Consider the following 27,789-nt stretch of genomic DNA (forward strand, 5'->3'; position numbering starts at 1 on the left):
ATTATTTTTAAATACTTTAAAGAAAGGTATGTTAATTTTTAGCACCGTTAGAAAATAAAATTATTTTTTTCAAAAATGTAAATTATTGTTTAAACTAGTTATTTCTTATAATTTATAGTTTATTTAAAAAATGTGAAGTTTTGGGGCTGTAGTATTTATAAGTCTAGGCAGCACTTCCTGTCAGACTTATGAATGGAGCATTCCCTGCTCCGATTGGCTCCCCATGGCCCACGTGATCCCAGGGGACGCTTCGAACTAACTGCGCCCCTGGGATACGCAAGCACTGCGCGCCGGCAGCTGGACCAGGCCCCGGATCGGAATTCCAGCGGGCCCAGAGCTCAACGGCCGGCGCGCAAGGTAAGTGCAGATTGGGGGCTTGCACCCGCGGGAAGCCCCCGACCCGAATTTCTGGGCCTACATAGGTTTCAAATCTAAAAACCACCGACCTGTTATTGGCCGATTGCTCTTTGATTATGCAATAATTGAAGAGGTGAAAGTGAAAGTTTTGATTCTGGAATTAGAGGGAGTGGAGACTGTTGTGTCTGCGCCTTAATAACACACGGACTGCAGGAGAACGATAATAATAGATGTTTACTGCACAGAGAGTATGCTGAACTGAAACTACAGGAGCCTGCTACTGCTTTATATACAGGTGTGGTCACTGCCGGTACTACAGCATAAAAGCAGTTCTCTCTTAAAGGTACATACACAACAATGCCTCCCCTTTTAGATAACCAGTACATAACATTCATTTAACAATTGAATAATAGCTAATTACAATTACAATTTTCTTTGTACTATATACATCAGCTGAAAGTAAACATTTATAAATTCAGTCTTTAAGGAGGCTTCCTGATCCTGTCTGGATAGCGCCTTTCTCGAGTATCCTGTTCTTGCGGCGGAGTCGATTCTGGCTCATTGTCATTGGTTGCTTCGTCAGCTTCCAATACCACTGATTCTGAGGTAGACGCAATCTGTACTTCGGGTTCATTACCAGGTGCACATGCTCGTGGTATGGGTTTGGCTTGTTCCTGTGACTCTAGAATCTGGTCAGCATGGCATCTCACGATGCTCTCTCCAACGTCCACTGTGTACATTAGTGGTCCCTGCTGTGTGCATATCGTTCCTGGCTGCCATTTTTCTGTTCGGTAGTCGCGGGCCAAGACTGGTTGCCCTATCTTGAAGCTCCTGGTTGGCTTCTCATTGATGTGCTGGAATTGCTTATCCTCAACATCTCGTCTTATGTTTGAACTGGGACACAGAGAAGGAGCGGAATCACTGTGAGGAACACGACGAGAAGCTGAAACTGTTCTGTGAGGAGGATGAGACTCTGATCTGTGTCATTTGTAGAGATTCGCCCGCACGTTCAGGCCACAGGCTCCTGCCGGTCCGGGATGCAGTGAGAAAGTACAAGGTAAATGGACGGAAGTGTCTTAGACCCCGCGGATTGTTTGTGATGTTTATGGTTCTTTAGAAGTGGAGTAGTTTCTAGTTAGTTTTACTCAGAAGAGTAGGGGAGTGGGACAAATGGGAAAGGTCTGTCTATCAAAAGGCCGGCACAAGCACAATGGGCCGAATGTCCTCCTTCCATGCTGTATCGTTCTATGGTTGTATTCTCTGATTCCAGGACTCATTTCCCAGTAGTGGCAAGATTTAAAATATGGGCGCGGACAGTGTGGCAAGTTGCTGTGATTGCTGTACTTTGGAGCTCATTACATAAATGATTTGGACTCTGGAATCACAAGTTCAAAATGCAAAAGTACATTAATAAACTTGTGGAATGGCGTGTACTTGGCAAGTTAATTTCAATATAAATTCTTTTATGGCCTTATAAAAGGAGGCATGTATTACAAATCTAGTTGTATTTTCTGAAGAAGTTACGAAGTTGGGGGATTAGGGAAGCCCAGTAGACCTTGTCTACTTCAACTTACAAAAAGATTTTGATAAGGTATCGCACAAGAGGCTTCTCTACAAGAGTAAAGCCTCTGGTATTAATGGCAATATATTGAGCTGGACTGAGAACTGGCTGGCAGGACTGCTTCAGGAAGATCTTAATGTGTTGGAGAGAGAAGAGGAGAAGAGGTCAGTGACAGTTTTGGAAACAATGGTTTGATGTTCGGTAGTGGGGTCATGGTCCAGGGGGAGGTAGGAGGAGGTGTCAGAGAGTTGGCGTTCAACCTCCGCAAGGTTCACCAAACAACAGCAGCACTTCCCTAGTCAGCAGGTTTAATGACAATGTTGGTGTTGGATCTGAGAGAACAGAGTGCTACAAGTTCAGAGGGAGGTAGGTTGGAGTGAGTGAGGGGAGCAGAGAAATTGAGATGGCCAATGTCACGCCAGCAGTCGCAATGAATAGATCTAGAGAGGGTAAGAGGCTTGAGGGAGGGGTCCAGGTAGAACGAGAAATCTGAAAGTGGGAGAAAGGGTCAGCCGTGCGGGAGGACGACTGCTGGACAAAGAAGTGGGCACGGAGACGAAGACAATGGAAAAAGAGCTCAGCGTCTTGCCGAGCCTGAAATTCATTGAGGTGGGGGCATAAGGGGATGAAGCTCAGGCCTTTGCTGAGGACTGATCGTTCTTTCCACCCCTCCCCCATTCCTGCCCCTGCACTTGCTTTAAATTTGTTACATCTCTAACTTTTTCCAGTTCTGATGAAAGTTCATCGACCTGAAACGTTAGCTCTGTTTCTCTCTCCACAGATGCTAAGCATTTCCAGCATTTTCTATGTTTATAACAAAGCACTGAGGTTCATTTCTATAGGGACAGAATTGAAAAGTAGAGAAGTTATTTTAAACTTGGAGTACTGTGCAGTTTTTATCTCCATATTATAAGAACGATATAGAGGCACCAGGAAGGTGCAAAAGAGATTTGCAAGGATGATTCCAGAACTAAGAGGTTATACCCATCAGAAAAGATTGAACAGGCTGAGGCACTTTTCTCTAAGAAAAGGTAACCTGAAGAACGTCTTCAATATCATCTGAGGGTTCGATAGGGTAGACATAGAGAAGATGTTTCCACTAGTCTGTGTGTGTGTCTGTGTGTGAGTATTTTGGTGTCTCTCTGTGTGACGTTGTGTCTGTGTGTAGTTGGGGGGGGCGGGGGTACGTCTCTATTAATTGCTTTTTCCGACCCTTGTCGCTCGATTTTCCTCAGCACCTTCTTCTCATATAAATGGTTGGTAATAGTTTTCATAAGTGGGCGAAATCACTGCGATGTCTGGGCTACTGTAGGCGAAGCTAAACTATCAATTCCAATGCACTGTCTGCTGGAGTATATCTGTCAGGGCCCCTACAGTCTGCTTTCAACAATTAGATCCCTTTATTCAGGTTACAACTATTGGTCAGGACTTTTTTTCAAAATACACAAAACCACAAAACACATTCACCAAACAGAAATTCCTCATTACAAAGTGTAGCCCGTACTCTAAAACTCGAATCATTTCTGGACACTACCTGTGATGCCCGCTTCGGGTTTTGTCCTTGACTCCTCCTGTCACTTGGGATGTCTTTGAATATCATGGCGGTATCTGATCGCCTCATCAATTCAATCAATTGATGGACAATCCCGGGCTGGTGGCTGCACTTTGCTGATGTGCTCGTCAGATGCACCAAGAGAGATGTTTTACCCCAGTATACTTGGTTTGAAACACTCAAACCACTCTGTGCAAAGATGGATCCCAGCCGCCCTTTTATTATCTTCCATTTCCATTCTTTCTTTACTATCTGGCCCAGCAGAGGCGGCAATCTCTTGCTTACCTTTAGTAATGTTGAAGAGGTCTATCTGTGTCCTGCTGAACCTCCTCAGCTTCCGTGAAAATAGCTCGCACCTCTCTCATCTCTCTTCATAACCCTCAACTCCACTCTACACTGTGCGCTGCACCTTTCCATCTTCATAGCTCTAACCGCCCATCCCGAGTCCACTGTAAACTACATCTTTCCATCTTCATAGCTGTAACTCCCCATCCCGAGTCCACTGTAAACTATATATTTCCATCTCGAGTCCACTGCACACTGCATCTTTCCTTCTTCATAACTGTAACCCCCATCTCGAGTCCACTGTAAACTCTATCTTTCCATCTTCATAACTGTAACCCCCATGTCGAGTCCACTGCACACTGCATCTTTCCTTCTTCATAACTGTAACCCCCATCTCGAGTCCACTGTAAACTACATCTTTCCTTCTTCATAACTGTAACCCCCCATCTCGAGTACACTGTACACTGTAAGCTGCACCTTTCCTTCTTCATAACTGTAAACCCCCATCCTGAGTCCACTGCACACTGCACACTGCATCTTTCCATCTTCATAACTGTAACCCCCATCTCGAGTACACTGTACACTGCATCCTTTCCATTGCTTTTAGGTCCTTCCTATAATTGGGTCCCTAAAATGGCACACAATACAGCTATTGCGGGCTATGTTCAGTATTACCTAATTATTTTGTATTCTATATCTATCAATATAAAACCAAAGTTATTTGCCTTTTTATGGCCTTATCTACTAGCACTGTTTGCTTACTGGCAAGGCCACTCGTCACCTCTACTCAATTTTAGATGTTATCTGTTAAGTGCGTTGCCTTTTTCTATAAGTACTTCAAAAGTGTACTCTTTTGGATTGTGTTCCATTAAACTGCATCTGCCACCTATTTGACTTTCCTGGTGGCCTATTTACTTCCTCTTGGAATTCTTGTCATAATTTGCCATTTGGTGTCATCAGCAACACCGACCTCCGTGGATCACCACTCGCCATTTCTTTCTAGTTTAAAAACATTCTCTTATCCCCTACACTTTGCTTTGTGCCCTCCAACCGCCTCACAATCCGTAAGATAAGCATTTCGCTGAAGATGAATAGACAGAAGATTCCGAGCTGGTGGTGTACGATTCTGCAACATGTGCTTCTGGTGTGTGCCAGGAGTCCAGAAGCAGACTTTTTAATCCCATGGCGGTCAAATCCTCCTTAAATCGTTGCAACATTATCTTTGCAATAAATCGCTTATGTGGTACTTCAGCAAATGCAACTCACCCGTAGGCCAAAGCATCTTTATGTTAACCAGTCTTTTGATTATCATCAGATATTGTGTCTCTCATCTTCGAGATTGAAGCTTGGTAAATGTGTTGCCTCCATCTTAAACTCCAACTATATAAAACTGTACAAAATCAAATAAAAATATGATGGCTTTTGACAAGAACTGGTTCCATTTTTAGGACCAGCTGAAATCCACCTTGGATTCCATGGAAGATAAAAAGGAAAATAAAAGTGAATTGAAACGTCAGCAGGAGGAGAAAATTTCAGAACTGGATGTAAGTACTATCAGTGCTACTTGAAAACACTGCACTGTAGAAATTCAACATGGGCAGCAGTGCTAAACGGGCCGGTATTGTATTGGCCACCAGATACACTCCCTGCCCAATATGCACTCCCATTGCCTTCAATAGAACTGAATATCATGCGGAACGTGTAACAGGCGATCAACGGGATACTGCCCAATTAGCACTACTGCCTAAGACCAATTTCAATGTGACTCTTATGCAACCCGCTTCTTGTATTATCTCTCACCATCTTAGGAACTCACAGGATCCCTGGAACAAGACATCTCTGCACAATTTACAAAAATCCATCGATATCTTCAAGACAAAGAAAAAGGTTTAATTGAAGCACTCAGGATGCAACAAGAGGAAGATGTTCAATTAATGGAGATCAACTTGGCAACAGTTGAAGAAGAATTAAGATCCCTTGAAGACGATATATTGAACACTAGCTAGAGTGCCCGGCGGTGCCGAGGCTTTTTCGAGGGCATGTTGTTGTTGGAAGAGAGAGAGAGAGAGAGAGCGACTGGGGGGGGGGGAGAGAGAGAGAGAGAGCGACTGGGGGGGGGAGAGAGAGCGACTGAGGGAGAGAGAGAGAGCGACGAGGGGGGGAGGCGGAGGGGAAGAGGGGGGAGGGGGAGGGGAAGGGGGGAGGGGGAGGGGAAGGGGGAGGGGAAGGGGGGAGGGGGAGGGGAAGGGGGGGAGGGGGAGGGGGAAGAGGAGGGGAAGAGGGGGGAAGGGGGGGAAGGGGGGAGAGGGGAAGAGGAGGGGAAGGGGGGAGGGGAAGGGGGGAGGGGAAGGGGGGAGGGAGGGGGAAGAGGGGAGGGGGGAGGGGAAGAGGGGAGGGAGGGGGAAGAGGGGAGGGGGGGGAGGGGGGAGAGGGGAGGGAGGGGGGGAGAGGGAGAGATGGGGGAGGGAGAGAGGGGGACAGGGAAGAGGGGGGCAGGGAGAGAGGGGGGAGGGAGAGGGGGGAAGGGGAGGGACGGGGGGGAAGGGAGGAAGGGAGAGGGAGGGAGGGGAGAGAGAGGGAGGGAGGGAGGAAGAAACCGGGCAGCCCAGACTAAAGATGGCGCTGTTCAGGCCCACATTGAAGTTCTGCCATGATCCAAGATGGCGTCACGAGGAAAGTTTCGTACTGCCAGGATCAAATATGGCGCTGTGGTGTCACTGCATTGAATTGCTGCCAGGATGAAAGATGGCCGGGCCCAGTTGCCGGGGTAACCCTCCTCGGCTCCCGATCTCCAGAGCCGGTTGCCGGGTTAACCCTTGAGAGGGGGGGGCGCTGAGGAGAGGGGATAGGGGGCGGGGGCAGAAAGATAAAAAAGCTGTCTGCCAGCCTTCAGGGCGGGTGCGGCCAGCCTTGAAGGTGCATGAAGAAGCCGGTGGCCATTTTCTCATGTCGGTTGGAAGCATGGAAAAAAAAATTTTCTTAATAAAAACTGCAAAATTTCTTTACTTTAAAAAAAAAGTACCTGCAAAGTACAAAATCGGAAATCTTCTAACTTTATATGTTCTTTCCTTAAAAACTTTCGGCTTTTGTACAACTTCTAACTTTATATCTTCTTCTTTCCTTAAAAAACTTTCGCCTTTTGAAAATCGAAAGTTTTTTAAGGAAAGAAGATATAAAGTTAGAAGATATAAAAACTGAATTATTTATTCTCTATCTCTTCACTTACATTGCAATAGTTGCTGCAGTCACTCCAGTGCTCGCGAAGACTAAAGTAACTTTTATTTATTCTGCCTTATTAAGCATCAAGCCTTGCCCACACACGCCATAGGATTGGTCAACCATCACGTGATGGGGGAGACCGAAGGGTGGGGGGTGAGGGGTGGGAGGAGCTTGCCACAAAACAATTGCCTAGGGTCCAGCATGGCTGGCAACAGACACCCAGGCTTAGAGGCCTACCTGCAAAAACGGGGAAAGGTAGGAAAATTAATGAGATTAGATGAAAGATTTAGAAAGTAATTAACTTTTTTTAAAAACAATTTCTGAAAGTAATTAACTTTTTTTTAAAGGAATTTCTGTTTTAAAAGGAACTTTTTTTTTAAAGACGCAGAAAGCGGGAAAAAGAAATTAAAAGTTTGGAATCAAGATGGCGGCGACTCGCCTCGGTTCAGAACGATAAGGCCCACCCACACACGCACCGATTGGTGGACCGTCAGGTCACCGAAGCGTAGGATTGGTCAATCGTCCCGTCACTCGACCATAGGAGGGCCCGGCCGCACGCGCCAGGAAGCTGCCGTACGATTGGTCGACCTCGACGTCACTCAATGCTAATGAGCGGAATGTTGAACGTTTTTTGGATACCGCGGGCGCAATTTTTGTCCGGCCGAAACGTAAATACGCTTAGGACAGTTCTGGAATCGTCAGCTTTCGACGTAACACACGTGTAGGTACGCTCTATAACTTTTGAGTTTATTCAATACAGACAGACAGACGGCATGACAGACAGACAGAAGAACCGCTTTATATATATAGATTCTTGCTGTTATCGACCAGCAAGACAACATTGCTTTTCTCAAGGTAACGCTTTACGAACCACCTATTCAAGGAGGTAGGGTTCACTTTCTGTGACCCTACTGACCCAACAGGCACTAGTTGGACAGGCAGTTAAATTGCGCTGGGTTACTCACCGGCTGCAAATATAAAAATATAAGAAATAGGAGCTGGAGTAGGCCATTTGGCCCCTCGAGCCTGCTCTGCCAATCAACAAGATCATGGCTGATCTACCTCAAATCCACCTTCCTGCACTATCCCCATATCCCGTAATTCCCTTAGTTCCCAAAAATTGATCGACCTCTGTCTTGAATATACTCAACGACTGAGCATCCACAGGTCTATGGGGTAGAGAATTCCAAAGATTCACAACCCTTTGAGTGAAGAAATTTCGTCACATCAGTCCTAAATGGCCAACACTTATTCTGAGACTGTGACCCATGTGTTCTAGATTCCCCAACCAGGGGAATCATTTTCTCAGCATTAACCCTGTCAAGCACATTAAGAATTTTATATGTTTCAATTAGATGACTTCTCATTCTTCTAAACTCTAGGGAATATAGGCTGAGTCTACTCAATCTCTCCTCATAGGGCAATCCCATTATCCCAGGAACCAGTCTAGTGAACCTTTGTTGCACTCCCTCTAAGGCAAGTATGTCTTTCCTTAGGCAAGGAGACCAGAACTGGACACAGTACTCCAGGTGTGGCCTCACCAATGCCCTGTATAATTGTAGTAAGACTTCTTTACTCTTATACTCGAATCCCTTTGTAACAAAAGCTAACGTTCCATTTGCTTTCCTAATTGCTTGCTGTACCTGCATGTTAACTTTCTGTGATTCATGTACAAGGACACCCAGGTCCCTCTGAATGCAAACATTTCCCAGCCTCTCACCATTCAAAAAATGTTCTGCTTTTTTTGCTTTTCCTACCAAAGTGGATAACTTCACACTTCCCCGCATTGTATTCCATTTGCCATGTTCTTACCCACTCAGTCAACCTGTCTAGGTCTCTCTGCAGCATCTTTGCGTCCTCCTCACAGTTTACATTCCCACCTAACTTTGTATCATCAGCAAACTTAGATACATTACACTCAGTCCCTTCATCTAAGTCATTAATATGGATTGTAAATAGCTGAGGCCCAAGCACTGATCCTTGCGGAAACCCACTACAGCCTGCCAACCTGAAAAATTCCTCTTTATTCCTACACTCTTTTCTGTCCATTAACCAATCCTCAATCCATGCTAATATATTACCCCCAATCCCATGAGTCCTAATTTTATGCAAAAACGTCTTGTGTGGCACCTTATCGAATGCTTTTTGAAAATTCAAATACACTACATCCACTGGGTCCCCTTTATCCATCCTATTAGTTACATCTTCAAAAATCTCTTAACAGATTTGTCAAACACGATTTCTCTTTCATAAAACTCTGCATAATCATATTACGGTTTTCTAAGTGCCCAGTTACCACGTCCCTAATAACAGATTCTGGCATTTTGCCTACTACAGATGTCAGGCTAACTAGTCTATGGTTCCCCATTTTTTCTCTTCCTCCTGTCTTAAATAGCAGGGTTATGTTTGCTACCTTCCAATCCGTGACGACTGTTCTAAAATCTAGGGAATTATGAAAGATTATTACCAATGCATCCACTATCTCTGCAGCTACCTCATTTAAAACCCTAGGATTCAGGTCGTCAGGTCCACGGGATTTGTCGCCACTTAGTCCCATTAAGTTCCCCAGTAGTATGAGTTTACCTATACTGCTTTCTTTAAGTTCCTCATTCTCTCTAGACCTTTGGTTCCCCATTATTTCACTATTACTGCATCTTTGGTTTGCCCAGCCTATATCTAAATTAAAGCCCCCTATGATTACTGTATTACCCTTGTTACATGCACCTCTAATTTCCTGATTTATACTCTGCCTGACATTACAACCACTGTTTGGGGGCCTATAAACAACTCCCACCAATGTTTTCTGCCCCTTGCTGTTTCTTAGCTCCACCCAAACTGATTTTACTTCTTGATTTTCCGAGCTAAGGTACTTTCTCTCTGCTGTCTTTATCCCATCCTTTATTATCAGGGCTACCCCTCCTCCTTTTCCATTTTGCCTATCTCTTATAAAGTTAAGTAACCTGGATTATTTCGTTCCCAACCTTTGTCATTTTGCAACCATGTCTTCATAATGGCTATTAAATCAAACCTATTAATTTCTATCTGTTCCAATAAGTCATCTATTTTGTTGCCAATGCTTCGTGCATTCAGATATAATGTCTTTAGCTTTGAGCTTTGTCTATTTTTCCCTGATGTCACCTTAGTCACTGATGCCCTATTACCTTTGTTACTCTCAAGAAAGGAGGGAGACAAAAAACAAGGAACTACAGGCCAGTTAGCCTGACTTCAGTCATCGGGAAAATGCTGGAATCCATTGTTAAGGAAGTTGTATCAGGGCACTTAGAAAATCATAACATGATTAGGCAGAGTCAACATGGTTTTATGAAAGGGAAATCGTGTTTGACAAATTTATTAGAGTTTTTTGAGGATGTAACTGGCAGGGTGAAGGGAAAATAGCGGATGTAGTATATTTGGATTTCCAAAGGGCATTCGATAAGGTGCCACATAAAAGGTTCTTACACCAGATTAGGGCTCATGGGGTTGGGGGTAATATAGTAGCATGGATAGTGGATTGGTCAATGGACAGAAAACAGAGACTAGGGATAAACGGCTTTTTCAGGTTGGCAGGCTGTAACTAGCGGGGTGCCGCAAGGATCAGTGTTGGGGCCTCAACTATTTACAATCTATATTAATGATCTAGATGAAGGGACTGAGTGTAATGTATCCAAGTTTGCTGATGATACAAAGCGAGGGGGGACAATAAGCTGTGAGGAGAACACAAAGAGTCTGCAAAGGGATATAGATAGACTGAGTGACTGGGCAGTAAGGTGGCAGTAGGAGTATAATGTAGGGTATTGTGAGGTTATTCACTTTGGTAGGAAGAATAGAAAGACAGTATGTTTTTTAAACGGTGAGAAACTTTCATATGTTGGTGTTCAGAGATATTTGGGTGTCCTTATGCAAGAAACACAAAGCTAGCATGCAGGTACAGCAAGCAATAAGGAAGGCAAATGACATGTTGGCCTTTATTGCAAGGGGGTTGGAGTATAAGAGTAAGGAAGTCTTGCTACAGTTGTACAGGGCCTTGCTGAGACCACACCTGGAGTATGTGCACAGTTTTGGTCTCCTTATCCAAGGAAGGATATACTTGCCTTGGAGGCGGTGCAACAAAGGTTCACTAGATTGATTCCTGGGATGAGAGGGCTGTCCTATGAGGAGAGATTGTGTAGGATGGGCCTATACTCTCTGGAGTTTAGAAGAATGAGAGGTGGTCTCATTGAAACATACATGATTCTGAAGGGGATTGACAGGGTAGATGCTGTGAGGTTGTTTCCCCCTGGCTGGAGTGTCTAGAACTAGGGGCATAGTCTCAGGATAAGGGGTCGGCCATTTAAGACTGAGATGAGGAGGAATTTCTTCACCCAGAGAGTGGTGAATCTTTAGAATTCTCTGCCCCAAACACTGAAATAGTTAGATTTTTGGACTCTAGGAGATTCAAGAGATATGGAGATCGGGTGGGAAAGTGGAGTTGAGGTCGATGATAAGCCATGATCTTATTGAATGGCGGAGCAGGGGTCGACGGGCCTACTCCTGCTATTATTTATTATGTTCTTATGATCTCCCTGTTCCTTCCTGACCCACTCCTTATTTTTACCCACAACTCTACTGTAGAGCCTTGACATTACTCATGCTGCTTTTAAATTTACTCTTTCCTGAATCCTCCCATCCCCCTTCATTAGTTTAGAGCCATCATTTCCGATTTTAGCAGATGGTCCTGAAGAGGTGGCTAGTTGTCTGCCCAAATCTTGACGCGTCCTTTTTTCATATATGTTCACCGCAATTTTAACATCAGCCTGAGCAGGGAAGCTGCTGCGGATTTCCTGCCAGGTGAAGGTGTGGAGCATTCGTAAGCTGAAGATGCATTTGAGCTAAATATTTTTTTCTTTTTCTTTGTGGGCCAGGAGGTGCAGATGCCTCGACCTGGATTCCTCCCCTTCCCTACCACAAACCCCCCCCTCCTTCCCCGAACACCTTCCGACACTTGCCCGAGTGCGGGTGTGAGGCCAAGTGCAGTTGAATTTCCAGAGGTCAGCAGTTGATTTCAAATGGACCGACGGTACGTTAATGATCCCCAGCGGGTACAATCACTGTAGCCTTGTACAGCAGTGGGCAGGTGGGAAACTTACTGAAACTCACGTTTGACCCACTGGCAGTTAATATTACCCCATCAGTGTAGATTTCAGGTGTAGCAGCATTAGAACGCATCAGGTAATGGGACCAGTGTGTGCAGACAAAATTCAGTCCGATTTTAAGGTGGCATATTCGGTCCTTAGTTTTTACATAAAACTCTGATTTAATATTCATCTTTAAATTAAATAACTCAAATTAGACCAATTTGAGAAGGAGAAGTAAGTTTTTGGGAGCCGAGGACAAGGGACTGCAAAATTGAGGCACTGCAGTGCAACCACTGGCAGGAGGGTGTAATTACAGTGTGACTAGTTTACATAGGGAATTTCAATTATAAATATTAAAATATTAATTTATAATGGAAAGTGACACAGAATTGTGACAAAAATATAACAAGAGACAGTAAAATTCAGTAGACAGGAAGCGAGTGTAGATGTAAGATTTCTTATAATAGAAATAGATATTAATATACAATGGAATGTCTACCAAAAAGATTGGCGAAGTCAAGCGTAGGTCCCTTGTAGTCAGAATCAGGGGAATTTATAATGGGGAACAAAGAAATGGCAGACCAATTAAATACATACTTTGGTTCTGTCTTCACAAAGGAGGACACAAATAACCTTCCAGAGCTGTCGGGGAACATAGGGTCTAATGAGAGGGAGGAATTGAATGAAATCAGTATTTGTAGGGAAATGGTGTTAGGGAAATTGACAGGATTGAAGGCCGATAAATCCCCAGGGCCTGCTAATCTACATCCCAGGGTACTTAAGGAAGTGACCCTAGAAACAGTAGATGCATTGCTGGTCATCTTCCAAAATTCTATAGACTCTGGAATAGTTTCCATGGATTGGAGGGTAGCTAATGTAAACCCACGATTTAAAAAAGGTGGCAGAGAGAAAATGGGGAATTATAGACCAGTAAGCCTGACATCGGTAGTGGGGAAAATGCTAGATTCCATTATAAAAGATGTAATAGCAGAGCATTTGGAAAACAGTGACAGGATTGGACAAAGCCAGCATGGAATTACAAAAGGTAAATCATGCTTGACTAATCTACTGGAATTTTTTGAGGATGTAACTGGTAGAATAGATAAGGGAGAAGCAGTGGATGTGGTGTATTTGGACTTTCAGAAGGCTTTCGATAAGGTCCCGCAAAAGAGATTGTCTTGTAAAGTTAAAGCACATGGGAAAGGGGGTAAGGTACTGACTTGGATGGAGAACTGGTTGGCGGACAGGAAGCAAAGAGTTGGAATAAACGGATCTTTTGCCAAGTGGTATTCAGTGACTAGTGGTGTACCACAGGGATCGGTGCTAGGACCCCAGCTATTCACAATATATATTAATGACCTAGACGAGGGAACTAGATGTAATATCTCCAAGTTTGCAGATGACACGCAGCTGGGTGGGCGTGTGTGCTGTGAGGAGGATACAGAGAAACTCCAGTATGATTTGGACAGGTTGGGTGATTGGGCAGATGCATGGCAGATGCAGTATAATGTAGATAAATGCGAGGTTATCCACTTTGTTGGCAAAAACAGGAAGACAGATTATTATCTGAATGACAATAGCTTGGGAAAAGGGGCAGTGCAACGAGACCTGGGTGTCCTTGTGCACCAGTTGCTGAAGGCAAGCATGCAGGTTCAGCAGGCGGTTAACAAGGCAAAAGGTGTGTTGGCCTTCATAGCGAGAGGATTTGAGTACAGGAGCAAGGATGTCTTGCTGCATTTGTACAGGGCCTTGGTGAGACCACACCTTGAGTATTGTGTGCAGTTTTGGTTGCCTTATCTGAGGAAGGATGTTCTTGCCATGGAGGGAGTGCAGCGAAGATTCACCAGACAGGGATGGCAGGCATGACGTATGAAGAGAGATTGGGTCGTATAAGCTTATATTCGCTAGAGTTTAGAAGAATGAGAGGGGATCTCATTGAAACTTATAAAATTCTAACAGGACTAGACAGACTAGATGCAGGAAGGATGTTCCCGATGGCGGGGGAGTCCAGAACCAGGGGTCACAGTCTAAGGATAAGGGATCAGCCATTTAGGACAGAAATGAGGAGGAATTTCTTCACCCAGAGAGTGGTGAACCTATGGAATTCTCTACCACAGAAGGCAGTTGAGGCCCACTTATTAAATATATTCAAGAAGGAGTTAGATATATTTCTTAAGGCTAAAGGGATCAAGGGGTATGGGGAGAAAGCAGGGACAGGGTACTGAATTTGAATGATCAGCCATTATTTCATTAAATGGCGGAACAGGCTCGAGGGGCTGAATGGCCTACTCCTGGTCCTATCTTCTAAAATGTATTGAAATATATGCCCACTGTGTTTTGCTGCTATCAAGCTGTCTGGTTTCAGATTGCCAGAAACCTTTGCCCAGATTTCACAGTAGACCATCGCAAGGTATTGACTGGTGATTGAAATGCACAGCAAAGTAGAACTTAAGTCATATCTTATATCGATACCATTCTCATTTTTAATTTTCTTCATATACAGGAAATGAAAAGATTGCCAGAAAGGTGGGTATATGATCTAAACCCATCATTTGATACATGACAAGTCTTTGGAGTTTTATTTTCAGAAATTAACCTATTCGAAAATCCCATTCAGATATCTGTGGAATGAAGACAATGAAAGTGAGGGGGAAGATGGAAGTGATGACGATGATGATGACGATGATGATGAAGATGAAAGTGAGGGAAGTGATGAAGAAACTGTGAGTTTATCTTCTGAAGAACATGAGGAAGATCCGGTGGGATTCAGTGCCCTGACACTGGGATTGTTCAGGGGACCTTTACTGTACACAATGTGGAAAGGAATGAAAGAAATCATCTCTCCTGGTGAGACTCGACTGTTTATTTACCATGTGGCCCCACTTAATCTAAAGGGAAACGGCCGGGTTGTGTTTGAATTAGTGTGAAGGAACTTGCTAGTTACCCGGTCTGTGATTGTATCACTAAGATAGTTGGGCTGAAATTTCCGAGGCACAGCGCCAGGGGCACTCCCTCGCATGGAGCTGGCAACTTGGTGCAATTGCTCCTGATTTCCCACCCATTGAAATTAATGGCAGAAACTGGGAATTCTTATAAAAGCGTCCATTGCATTCCAGACCCACAATTCTTGCCTGGTTTTCCTTAATTTAATTAAGCCAAAGCCTCCCTGATATTTTATTTCAATAGTGGGGTTACCAAAGTGGAATCAAACCCCTGAAGGAGGAGGATTGTGTAGGGAGAGCACTTTCTCTGGTATAAACACTGTAGAGGGGAACGTTGCCTGTTGTACTGAATATCCACAATTCACGGTGCGATGCCTGAGAGTAACTGCTGGAAGGCGAGGCTCCCGCAAGAAGTGCCTACTTGGAAACATGGCGAGGGGGGAGGGGCGGGGTGTGGTTGGAGAGTGATCTTTAGCGATTGTGCAAACTGGGCAGGATCGTATGGGCTGCAGCTTATACTCACCGCGCGATATTCAATTCAATATCGGGCACAGTGTATACGCTGATGTGACATCACCCGTGTTGCTCTAATGCCCCGGACTAATTTCTATCCCATTGAATTCACAATGATGCAGTAAAGTGATTTTCTAGAACCCGCTACATGAGCAGGGCTTGAATTTTGTGCTGCTAATGATGATCTATCAAATCACCCCTCAACCTCCTTTGCTCTAATGAAAACAAATCCAGCTTCTCCAACCTGTCCTTGTAAATAAGATTCCCACATCCCCGGAACTATTTTGGTAAATCTCCTCTGCACACTCTCCAGGGCCTTCCCATCCTTCCTAAAGTGTGGTGACCAGAACTGGACGCAATACTCCAGTTGTGGCCTAAACAGTGCTTTACAAAGGTTCAGCATAGCTTCCCTACTTTTGTACTCAATACCTCTATTTATGAAGCCCAAGATCCCATATGCTTTGTTAACCACTGTCTCAATATGTCCTGCCACCTTCAGGGATCTATGCACATTAACTCCCATGTCCCTCTGTCCCTGCACAGCACACTCTTTAAAACTGTGCAATTAAGTGTAGATTGTCTCTCCCTGTTTCTTCTGCCAAAATGCATCACCTCACACTTCTCTGTATTTAATTCCATCTGCCACTTTTCTGCTCATTCTGCTAGCCCCCATTCTGCTAGCCTTTCTATGTCCTGTTGTAGTTGATTGGTATCATCATCACTGTTTGCCACACCTCCAATTTAGTGTCATCGGCAAATTTAGAAATTCTACTCTGTATTCCAATATCCAGGTCATTTATATATATCAGAAAAAGCAGTGGCCCCAGCACTGACCCTTGGGGAACACCACTGTGTACCATCCTCCAGTCTGAAAAACAGCCATTTACCACAACTCACTGTTTTCTGTCCTTAAGCCAATTCCTTATCCAAGCTGCCAATGACCCACCTATTCCATGAGCCTTATTTTTCTTAATCAGCCTTCTATGTGGTACTTTGTCAAATGCCTTCCGAGCAAGGAAAACAATTATAAAAATGGGTGTTGGAACCGGTATTTGGGTTTCGAACATCTGCAGCCTGTATACTGGAGCTGTATCATGTTTGAGTCCCCGACTAAACTCATAAGCTTCTGTTGTACTGGCTGTAAGTGTATATTTAATTACTGTATACTAAATCATTCTGTGACACCTGACATTAAATGTTATGAACCCTAGTGACTTGAGGATAAATTATCAGTAGGAACAAACCCACTTACCCACCTTCTAACATCAGGATAATTAAAGGATAAAAATTGTGTTTTTAAATAGGCAGTGAAGCTCACAACATATAAATGATCAACTGTAATTCTTATTTTACTAAATCTGTCTGACAATAGGACCATCTCTATCAATAATGTGCAGATCATCATTGTCAGGTGTTTTGTTTGTCATCGCAAATGGGGAAAGTTTTGCTGGAAAAGCTGCAACAGAGACATCTCCAGCCCGCAAGGAGCAGGGGCGGGTCTGAGCTCCCTTGACATAAGGGGGCGGGAGATTAGTGGTTATGGTGCCGGGCTGGCAACCCAGAGTCTGTGGGTTCGGATCCCACCAGGGCAACTGCTGCAACTGAATTTAATAAATCTGCCAATTGGTGGCCAGTGCCAGAAATTCACTATGATAAGGGTTGAAGAACAAAAACTCAACTGCTTCAGAAATGTCCTCGAGGAATGGGAACCTACCACTGCTAGAGCGTCTATGGCACATGGACCTCTAGTCACACGCTACACACTTGACTCGTTTCTGTCCGATGAATAACTAAGCATGTTGACAGAAACTCCCAAATACGTCCAAATCCCGAAGGACCTTGACACAATAAGACTGGACAAACTCCCACAGAAAAACACACTTGCTTCACATATCCGGGTGCGCACACACACTCATTGATAAACTCAGGCCACTAACAGAGAAATGCCCAAAACATGAAGAAAACACAATGGGCTCGACATTGCGGTTGGAGGCGTACCTCCGGAGTACACCACCAATCCGTGAAAGAATGACGAAAGTACCTGCTGGCAGCCAGGCTGCAAAGACTTGTGATCTCAGGCCTGGAGGCAGAGGGCAGCATCATGGCCCACGGATCCCAGAGACACAGGTGGTGCGGAAGAATACCTGGGATCACGTGGGCCTGGTACTCCAAACAATATACAGAATTCCATTTCAATCATTTACAAAGTGAATCCCCTAATGGGATGCAATGGAATCGCTAAATCTAGTAATTACACAATGTATAGAATTGGAATTTTTTGTATAATTACCTTCATTCCATCAACCTGACTAAACATTTACATTTTTGACAATAATTTTATACATCATTAAAACTGCAATCCAGGCCTATATTTGCATAAATTCATTTCATACGGTGCATGTGCATTATTTAGGATATCGGAAAGCTTAATTAAAGCCTTAGATATTCCCTTACGCTGATGCAACCAGGCCCTGATACTGCTTGCATCAACCATAAGACTTCATTGTGCAATCGCTGGCCAGTCGCTGGGTAGATATCGCAACTCTGCACCAGTGATTGCTTTTCCGTAGCCCCCGCGGATGGCCTGTCGATGCATTCATTGACAGGGTGCAAGTTCCGGATTTCATGCATGCCGAAGCGTGTGTGGAAATCCCGAACCTGTGGAGCATTTCAAAGGGAATACCTTGGCATATTTTGAGAGTACTCGTCATACACACTGCAATTTCAGGGCCAACAAGGCTCCAGACCAAGAACTGGAAAGTGGGATTAGGCTGGATAGCTCTTTTTCGGCCGGCACAGTACTGATGGGCCGAATTGTCTCCTTCTGTGCCGTAAATTTCTATGATTCTATTCCAGTTTTAACCTATCAACATATTACAACAACAAAAGATGCAGCAGGTCAAAAGCTAAATAGAGTATATTAAATAAAAAGCAGGGACCCCTGTAAGTTATTTTGCTTTTTTATCTTTTATTTTTCCTACACTTTACACTCATATCATTTCATGAATGTGACAGATTGTAACATGAAAAAGTCTTGCTATTGGGAGGGGTGAATAATTTAACTTAAATCGAACATCTTAGAATTCCATACCGAATGCACACAGCCCATTGTGGCGCTGTAGGTGGAGCATTAAGCAAAGTTAATGGATTAAATGCAAATGCTTTATAAGGCACAATTATGTTTTTTGGTAAACGGCATGTGTGATACATTACAGATGATCACGGAAGTAATTACTTTGTTTAGCTTAACATTGAGAATAAAAGCATGCCGACAAATATTGCTGTAATGTGAACACTGACGTATTGGAATGAATGAATGGATGTAGTTTGAACCAAAGGGATTAGAACATTGCACAGTGATGCAGGAGGGGGGGGGGGGCTCCTCTGAGGTTGGAGCTGAGGAACTTTATTGAGGTGGTAGAAGGAAGCTTTACTCTGCATCCAACGGCAAATACCTGACTCGCCCGCACTTATTACTAACACTGGGTATCAGATGAAGAGTGATTCTGAGGGGGCTTGACAGGGTAGATGCTGAGAGGCTGTTTCCCCTGGCTGGAGAGTCTGGAACCAGGGGGCACAGTCTCAGGAGAAGGGCTCGGCCATTTAGGGCTGATGAGGAGGAATTTCTTCACTCAGAGGGTTGTGAATCTTTGGAATTCTCTACCCCAGACAGCTGTGGATGCTGAGTCTTTAAGTGTATTCAAGGCTGAGATCGATAGATTTTTGGACTCTAGAGGAATCAAGGGATATGGGGATAGGGCGGGACAGTGGAGCTGAGATCGAAGATCAGCCACGATCTTGTTGAATGGCGGAGCAGGCTCGAGGGGTCTTATGGCCTATTCCTGCTCCTAATTCTTATGTTCTTAAGAAGCTTTGCAAATCCGACAGATTTTAGGAGAACACACGATCATTACAGCACTGGATTTGGTGTATCTGGAAGTAGTAGGCTGCCTGATGCGGGTTACAGTTGTTGGGTGTGGGGTTATAGAAAGGTCTTAAGTGCGATAAATATCGCGCTGACATAAAACGAAAGACTGTGTTGAGAGTTTAACAGACTGTACAAATACTCGCATCCACCGCACAAGGGAGCTTCCGCCCCAGAACCCGCAGTGACCCCAACGTGAACTCTGTCTAGGATTCCATTTGCTCTTTGCTCTCTAACCCCGAGGAGCAAAGAACAGCTAGAGGTGCGTGTCAGAACAGCAGTAATATCAGCAACTCGAATATTACACATTGTGCAGAATTTGCTGAAATATTAAAATGCATTGCATTTTTTAAAATCTTAGAGAAACCGCTCCTCAACAATCTGTGTGCACCTAATTAAAACCCAGGGGCAGATTTCCTCTGTGCATTGTGCACAAGGATATCACAAACCTACTCTTAAGTGCGGCTTTACCATTTCATTAGGGTGAATTTTCCTCTCAGTTGGTCGATTATCTATTTCAATACAGATAAAGGTGAGGGGGTACATTTTGGTAGGAGGAATAAGCCGGGCAGATACTCCTTGAAAATAAGTGTCTAACTGGGGTAGAGCAGCAAAGTGATCTAGGAATACACGCGCACAAATTATTAAATGCAGCCACACTGGTTAATAAGGCCATAAAATGCAAACAAAGCACTGGGGTTAATTTCTAAATAAATACAAGTCAACAGCAGGGAAGTTATGTTAAACTTGTATTGAACCTTGCTTAGACCACATTTAGAGTACCGAGCACAGTTCCGGTCTGCATATTATAAAAAATGATATAGATGCTTTGGAGAAAGTATTTTTTACAAGGATGTCACCAGACTGAGAGGTTATAACTATCAGGAAAGATTGAACTTTCCTCTAGAAAAGAGAAGACTGAGGGGGGACCTGGTAGGGGGCTTTAAGATCATGAAGGGGTTCGATAGAGTAGACTTAGAGAAGATGATTCTACTTGTGGGGAGTCCAAACCTAGGCTCCACAAATATAAGATAATCACTAATAAATCAAACAATTAATTCAGGAGAAAGGTCTTTACTCAGAGAGCGGTGAGAATGTGGAACTCGCTACCACGTGGAGTGGAGGGGCGAATAACACAGAGGTATTTAAGGTGAATCTAGATAAGTACATGAGGGAGAAAGGAACAGAAGGATATGTGTATAGGGTGAGATGAAGCAAATAGAGTGGGAGGAGGCTGGTGTGGAGCATAAACACTGGCAGGGGCCAGTTGGGCCGAATGGCCTGTTTCTGTGCTGTAAACTCGATGTAAAGCACCATGTGAAGAAAAGTGTTCGGTGTTGTAGTTAGTGACGGGCCCAAAGCGTCCTTTATATGATTCAAGAAACCTAACTTTCAGCTAATGTTTCGTTTTCGTTGATTTATTTTCTTATTACTAAGCAGAATGTTTTCAAATAACCAACAGCTTTATATCTCCAGGTCTGTTTCTCACTATCACCGAATTGAAATGCGCGGTTTGGAGAATGTTTCTATTGTTTCGAGGTGGGGATGAACTATTTGTTCTCTCCTATACCGGAGACGGTGACTCACGGTGAAGTGCACAGGAACCAACAGACATCAGATAGCACACCTTTCAGTCTGGGTTTCATGGGGGAGCTCAGACACTGAGACTTGGTTTGCTGGTAAAGCTCCTCTCCTGCACGGGGGTCGCACTGGCCATTTATGATGTGACTGGAAGGACTCTTCATACTTGTATTGAACAAGTATCCGTCCTTACCTCCTGGCCTGGCACGGTGCCCAGACCGGCAGGTTTCAAGATTCAAACACAGGCGGGGGCAGGAGAAGCGGAGAGGTGTTAGATATACCTGTGAACCTTTGAGCTTTCCAGTAAATGAAGAACCCCTTTAAATAATATTAAACACACCTTCCGTAAATGGTACAATGCGGCCAAGTTAACAACAAACTTTAATAATGAAAAATGTCCTATAAAATCGGAGCTCAAACATTGCTATCAGCCAGGGGGTCATTGAAACCGATCAAAATATTGCATCAGTTGAACACCGTTATCGGGTCCCAGAAACTTTTCAAACTCTGCCTTTATTTTATGTACATATCGGCGCGCCTCCAATTCTGGCTTCTTGCGCTCCCCCGATAGAGGAATGGCGGATCGAATAGTTTCCCAATGTAACGTTCCAATTTACTGGATCCGCTGGAGTTTCCAAGTATTCTAGTTTAACAAAACTGAGTCTGAAAATACCGAAAGAAAGCGGAAGAAAGTGAATTCACCATTTAGAAAACCATTGTTATTTCTGACTTGTAATTAAAGTCTCTCTGTACACACAATGGATGTCATGAGAGCTGGGCTCGGAATGGTCGGTGCCGTGATCCCACTGTGCAACATGTTGTGGCTGCTTTAAGCAATGTGCTTGGTGCTACATTTGTTGTCGCTTGCGGTTTATGTGCAGAGACTTTCTGCTAACACTGCTAGACTCTGAGTGACAAAAAACGAAACTTTGCGGCTTTAGCATCTGCCGAACTGGACAGACACCCGTGGCCCTTCAACAAAGCTGTTTCCGTTACGTGATGCACAGTTCCGCATGTTCAGTGATCCAACCGTGAGAAGACAGCTAGAAATCCTTGAAACATTGGCAATTTGCCCCATAACAGCAAAACAAACCATGAACAAACAACCTGCAGCGAATATGTAACGTCTAATATTCCATGTCCCAGGACTTGAGCTGTTCACAAGGCACATTTCCCGCCTGCCTTCATTCCGTGGATCCACGCCATGACTAGACCCCGCCAGTGTAGTAACTGCAATGGGGAATCTCTGCTCTACCTGTTAAAGGGCACAGTTCCATGTACCAGTATTATTCATTTAACAGTATTGGTATTTAATCATCAGCACCGAAATCTTACCAGGTACAGAAATTCTAGGCCCAGTACAAGTGCCCCAATCTTTATCAGTGCAGAGACTACTGAGCTACTTCTGGCGATGGACATTTAAGTCCCCACCCAGCGTACATTCTGTGTCCGTGCTTCCCTGAGCCTTTCCTCCAAACTGCCTTCAATATGGAGCAGTAATAAATCCTCAGTTAAGGGAGAGAGGTCTGATTCAGTAGGTGGGCTTCAGCAAGACCTTTCCTTGGTCTTGCTTGGCCGAAAGCCATAAGATATTTGTGATAGTCTTTTTGTGTGAGAAATGTGGTGGTGTGGAAGAGAAAGATTGGAAACTCTCACTGGGGCACCCAGGTTCAAAACAAAACTGGAAGAATGGGAGATTTCATATCAGTGTGTTAAAGGTCACACTGCCCCACAGGGTGATTTTATATCAGTGTGTTAAAGGTTCTAACTGCCCCACAGGGAGATTTCATATCAGTGTGTTAAAGGTCACACCGCCCCACAGTGTGATTTCATATCAGTGTGTTAAAGGTTCTAACTGTCCCACAGGGTGATTTCATATCAGTGTGTTAATGAGTCATTCGGTCCCTCAAGGTGTTTTCACATCGATGTGTTAGGGTTTCTATTATCCGACAGGGAGATTTAATCTCCGTCTGTGAAGGCCACTTTCAAGAGTGCAGAATAAAAGGTTAAAGTAAGTCAGAAGACACAGATCTAAGTTTGTGGCTTGGGAGATGCAAACAAATATTAAGAGTGACATAATAAAGACTCACTACGCACTTGGTTGAACATAAAGCAAGGCCTTTAATCGACTTGTAACAAAACATGCAGGTCTAGTTACCAGTCACTAGCTTCCTGTTTCCAGATTGTCTCTGGCCAAGTTGGGCCCACGCCCGAGTATTTATACTCCTCGGACGGCGCCCTCAGCTGGCCATCCAGTAGTACTTCCTGAGTTACTTCTTGGAAGTTGCGATTTATGACATTCCTCCTCCCTCAAAGGTTTGGAAGTCGTGTCTTCCTTTAAAGGACTAGGCGGACCAAAAATAGCCGTAGTCATTTTGCTTTCTGCTTGTGACCGGAAGGCACGTCTCCCCGGATTGTGTCCTGGTCCCTGGGTTGCTTGGCCCGGACAGGTAAGTCAGTAGTGTCCGCGACATCTTGATCGTCCTGTGGAGGACTGGGAATATCATGACTCCGGGTGCGGGTCCACACAGGCACAGAGCTGGCCTCATCCTGGGTCATAGCCGGAGATTGTCTGGTGTCCTGGTTTCGGGTGGCCATCCTACGGGGAGCGTTCAGCACCCTGAGTTGATCCGGTAGCACTGCCGGCAGATCCCTCGATGTCCCAGGTAGGGCGTCATCTTCATAGGGGTGCGGAGTGTTGACATCATCGTCATGGGATCCTTCATCATTCGGGCCCATGTGACTGGTTGGGCAGGGAGCCAGATCTTTGAGCGAGACGGTGGACTCCCGGCCATTAGGGTACCGCACGTGCGCATACGTGGGGTTTACCTCCGTTAACTCCACCTCGTCAACGAGAGGATCGTTCTTGGCAGACCGGACAAACCTCTGGAGTAGCACAGGGCCTGGAGCCACCAACCATGATGGTAGAGATGTCCCATGTGTAGAGCGACGCTGGAACTTGAAGAATCGCTCATGAGGCGTGACATTAGTGGATGTGGAGAGAAGAGAACTGATAAAGTGAAACACGTCGGGGAGCACCGTTTCCCACTGCTGGTCTGGTAAGTTGCATGACCTCATTGCCAGACGGACAGCATTCCAGATGATGGCATTGTATCATTCAACCTGTCTGTTGCCGATTGGGTGATATGGTGTCGTCTTACTCGAGGCGATTCCCCGTTGGAAGAGATAACCTTTAAGTTCACTCGACATAAAGGAGGGACCCCGATCCGTGTGGATAAAATTGGCCGTCCCGCAAAGGGAAAAGACCTGATCGAGGCATTTAATTATCATAGAGGTAAGCATATTAGGACAGTGGAAAGCTAAGGGAAAGCGTGAATACTCGTCTACCATCGTAAGTAGGTAGGTGTTCCGCGTCGATGAAGGCAATGGCCCTTTAAAGTCTATGCTGAGCCTCTGCATAGGCTACATTGCATGTATGCGTAAGCCATCTGATGGGTGGATGAATTGTGGTTTCAATTTTGCACAAATCCTACAGGAGGAGCATGTTTTCTTTATGTCCTCCATTGAGAATGGCAGATTTTTGGAGCGCACAAAGTGCAACATACGGGTAATGCCAAGATGGCATGAGTCCATATGCAGATCCGCCAGAGTCGACGTTGACATTGAAGAGCAAAATGCCCGTGTGAAGGTATCTGGGGCCACATTCTGTTTGCCGGGTCGGTAATGGATAGTATGTCCAAAGGCGGCCAGCTCCATCCTCCAGAGTTGAATTTTATTATTTTTGACTTTCGTGCACTTCCGGTTATCCAACATGAAGGCCATGGAGCACTGGTCAGTTATGAGCGTGAAATGACGCCAAGCAAGAAAATGACTCTATTGGCGTACAGCCTCGATGATGGCTGTAGCCTCCTTCTCGATGGGGGGTGGGGGGGGATGGTAATGTAGCTCGCTACCCTGCAAGGTTCTGGATAGGAATGCCACTGGTCGACCACCTTGATTCAAGGTAGCAGAGATCGCCACCTCCGATGCATCGCATTCGACCACAAAAGGAAGGTTTTCATCAATGGAGCGAAGCGTGGCTTTCTCCAGCTGTCGTTTGAGGAGGTTGAAGTCAGAAATAGCCGTTGCTTCCAATGGAAAACACTTCACATGAAGCAGGGGCTGTATTTCATCGGAGAAGTGAGGTATCCACTTTGCGTAATAAGCAAACATGCCAAGTGCCCGACGAAGAGAGCTGAGATTTGTAGGGGGAGGGAGCTCCTGAAGTGGATGAAGTCGCTCTGGGTCTGGTTTAATAGCACCGTTGCCCACCCAGCAGTCAAGAATGTTCACTGATGGCACCGATTTCACCGATTTGGATTCGTTTAACGTTAAGTGGCGACGACGGAGAACGTCAAAAAATCTCTGAAGATTGGCGTCAAGCTCCTTTTGATCATGGCCGGCAATAGTGATATTGTTTAAATACGGAAAGGTATCCGTCAAGTTCTCTTGCTGGACTAGGCCATCCATTGCCTGTTGGAAGACGGCCACCCCATTGGTGACCCCAAATGGAAGGCGACGAAACTGATAAAGCCGACCATTGGCCTCAAAGGCCGTATACTTTTTGTCAGAGTCTTTCAGCGGTACCTGATGGTACGTGCTATTTAAATAGAAAGTTGAAAATACCTTGTATTTGGCAAGGTTGTTGACCATGTCATCTATGCGTGGTAGCAGGTAGGCATCCAGATTGGTATATTGATTAATAGTCTGCGAATAATCAATACACAGACGTTTGTTATGTCGTTTTAAAGGGTTTTTCACAATGACGACTTGAGCCTGCCAGGGAGATGAACACGGCTCGATAATACCGTCAGCTAAAAGGCGAGAGATTTCTGCCTCGATAAACGCTCGGTCGTCTTGGCTAAAGCGCTGCAATTTGGTGGCTATGGGTTTACAGCGGGGGGAGAGATTGGCAAACAGGGAGGACTCACCGAGTAAGGCCACCGAGAGTGTACAAAACGGCACCTTAGAAATGGTAAGCTCTAGCTTCGACCCTCCAAACTCAAAAGTGAATCTTTTGTGCTGCTTCTGGAAGTCCTGACCCAGAAGCACATCGCTGCATAAGTTTTCAAGTACTCCGAGCCAGGTGGAGAGATAAGTACAGCCATTGAGGATGAGGTTGACAAGACAGAAGCCAGAAGAATTGGTGGTCAGAGTTGTCGGAGCCATTGCAATCTCCCTGTCCGAAGGATCAATGCACAGTTTTAACCTGCTGACAGCCCACTTACAATGAAGCTGTCAGAGCTTCAGGAGTTGATTAGCGCACTTAGAGTGTGCCCATTTACTGAAACCTTCATGGCTGCATGGGACAAACTTTGGGGAAAAACAGCTGTGATGGGAGGAGGAGCAATTTTTCCTTCGGCAGCTGTAGCCTTAGCAGTGGTTCTTGGGGGAGGAGCAGCTCCATAGATAGCAGCTGTGAAGCTAACAGGAGCTCTCGACCGGTATACTTCAGAGGAGCGGCCTTCTTGTTATCAGAGGCCCGTGACTGGCATACCTTGGAAAAGTGTCCTTTCTTGCTGCAATGATTGCAGGTCGCATTACAAGCTGGGCAAAATTTTCTGTAATGGAACGTACCTCCACAAAATAAATACTTTCTTCCTGATTGCCAGGATGTTGCTAGGTCAGGGTTGTCATCAGCGAAGGCCTCTAGGGTAGGGTCGTCGTCCGTTAGAGTAGAGTCATCATCAGCGGGGGCATCCACCCGAGACCTATTGAAAGACTTATTAAGGGTGATAGCCGCCGCCCGTGGTGGGAGATAAGTGTCTGCATTCTTCTTGGCCAAGTCCAGGGAACACGGCTGGTCATAAGCAGCCCGTAAATTGAGGGTTTTATTTTCCAGTAGGCGCTGACATATAAAAGGGGACGCAATCCCATTGATAAAGGAATCGCGGATTAGTTTCTCTTGATACTGTTCACCTGTAACCACTTTAAGGTTACAATCTTTGCCGAGCCTGCCAAGTTTCTGGAGGAATTCATCGAGTGATTCCCCAGGCTGCTGCCGAGTTGTGGCCAGTAGGTGTCGAGCAAAGATTTCATTCGGGGACTTGATATATAGCTGCTGTAAAATTTGGATAGCAGTGTCGTAGTCCATACAGTCATCAATATAATCATACACATGAGGGGATACGTAGTTAATAAGCATTGTTAACTTATTAGGGGCATCCGCCCCACATTCTTCAAGAAAGTTGCTAAAGGTACGAAACCAATGCTTCCATACCTTCGCTGCCGCAGGTGCATTCGGGTCCAAGTTGAGACGAGTGGGTCTAAGGAGTTTTTCCATGATGGATCAGTTTCTTGCCCAAGTTCCTTTCTGCGGTTCGAGTTGCAGCTGGTTTTCCCAAATCACCCAAAGCTTGGAGACGATAACAAGTCGATTAAATTGACGTAATAAAGACTCACTACGCACTTGGTTGAACATAAAGCAAGGCTTTAATCGACTTGTAACAAAACATGGAGGTCTAGTTAGTAGTCACTAGCTTCCTGTTTCCAGATTGTCTCTGGTCAAGGTGGGCCCACGCCCGAGTATTTATACTCCTCGGACAGTGCCCTCAGCTGGCCGTCCAGTAGTACTTCCTGATTTACTTCTTGTAGAAGTTGCGATTTATGACAAGGAGCAACATTCCTCAAGGATGTTGAAAGCTACGATAAATTCCTAAGTAGGAAAGCACGAATGGTAATCATTGGCGGTGTTCCCAATGAAGTTCGAATCCACTGCGACAGTCCTGGCACCGGAGGGA

General features: G+C 44.9%; 1 pseudogene; it reads left to right on the top strand.

The window, feature by feature from the left end:
• Positions 1–27,789, top strand: part of LOC147095639 (zinc-binding protein A33-like) — a 359,972-nt pseudogene that overhangs the window by 15,712 nt on the left and 316,471 nt on the right.

The sequence above is a fragment of the Somniosus microcephalus genome, unplaced genomic scaffold (assembly GCF_052327205.1).
Source record: "Somniosus microcephalus isolate GS21.2 unplaced genomic scaffold, FLI_Smic_1.0 unresolved_chr1, whole genome shotgun sequence".
Taxonomy (NCBI): domain Eukaryota; kingdom Metazoa; phylum Chordata; class Chondrichthyes; order Squaliformes; family Somniosidae; genus Somniosus; species Somniosus microcephalus.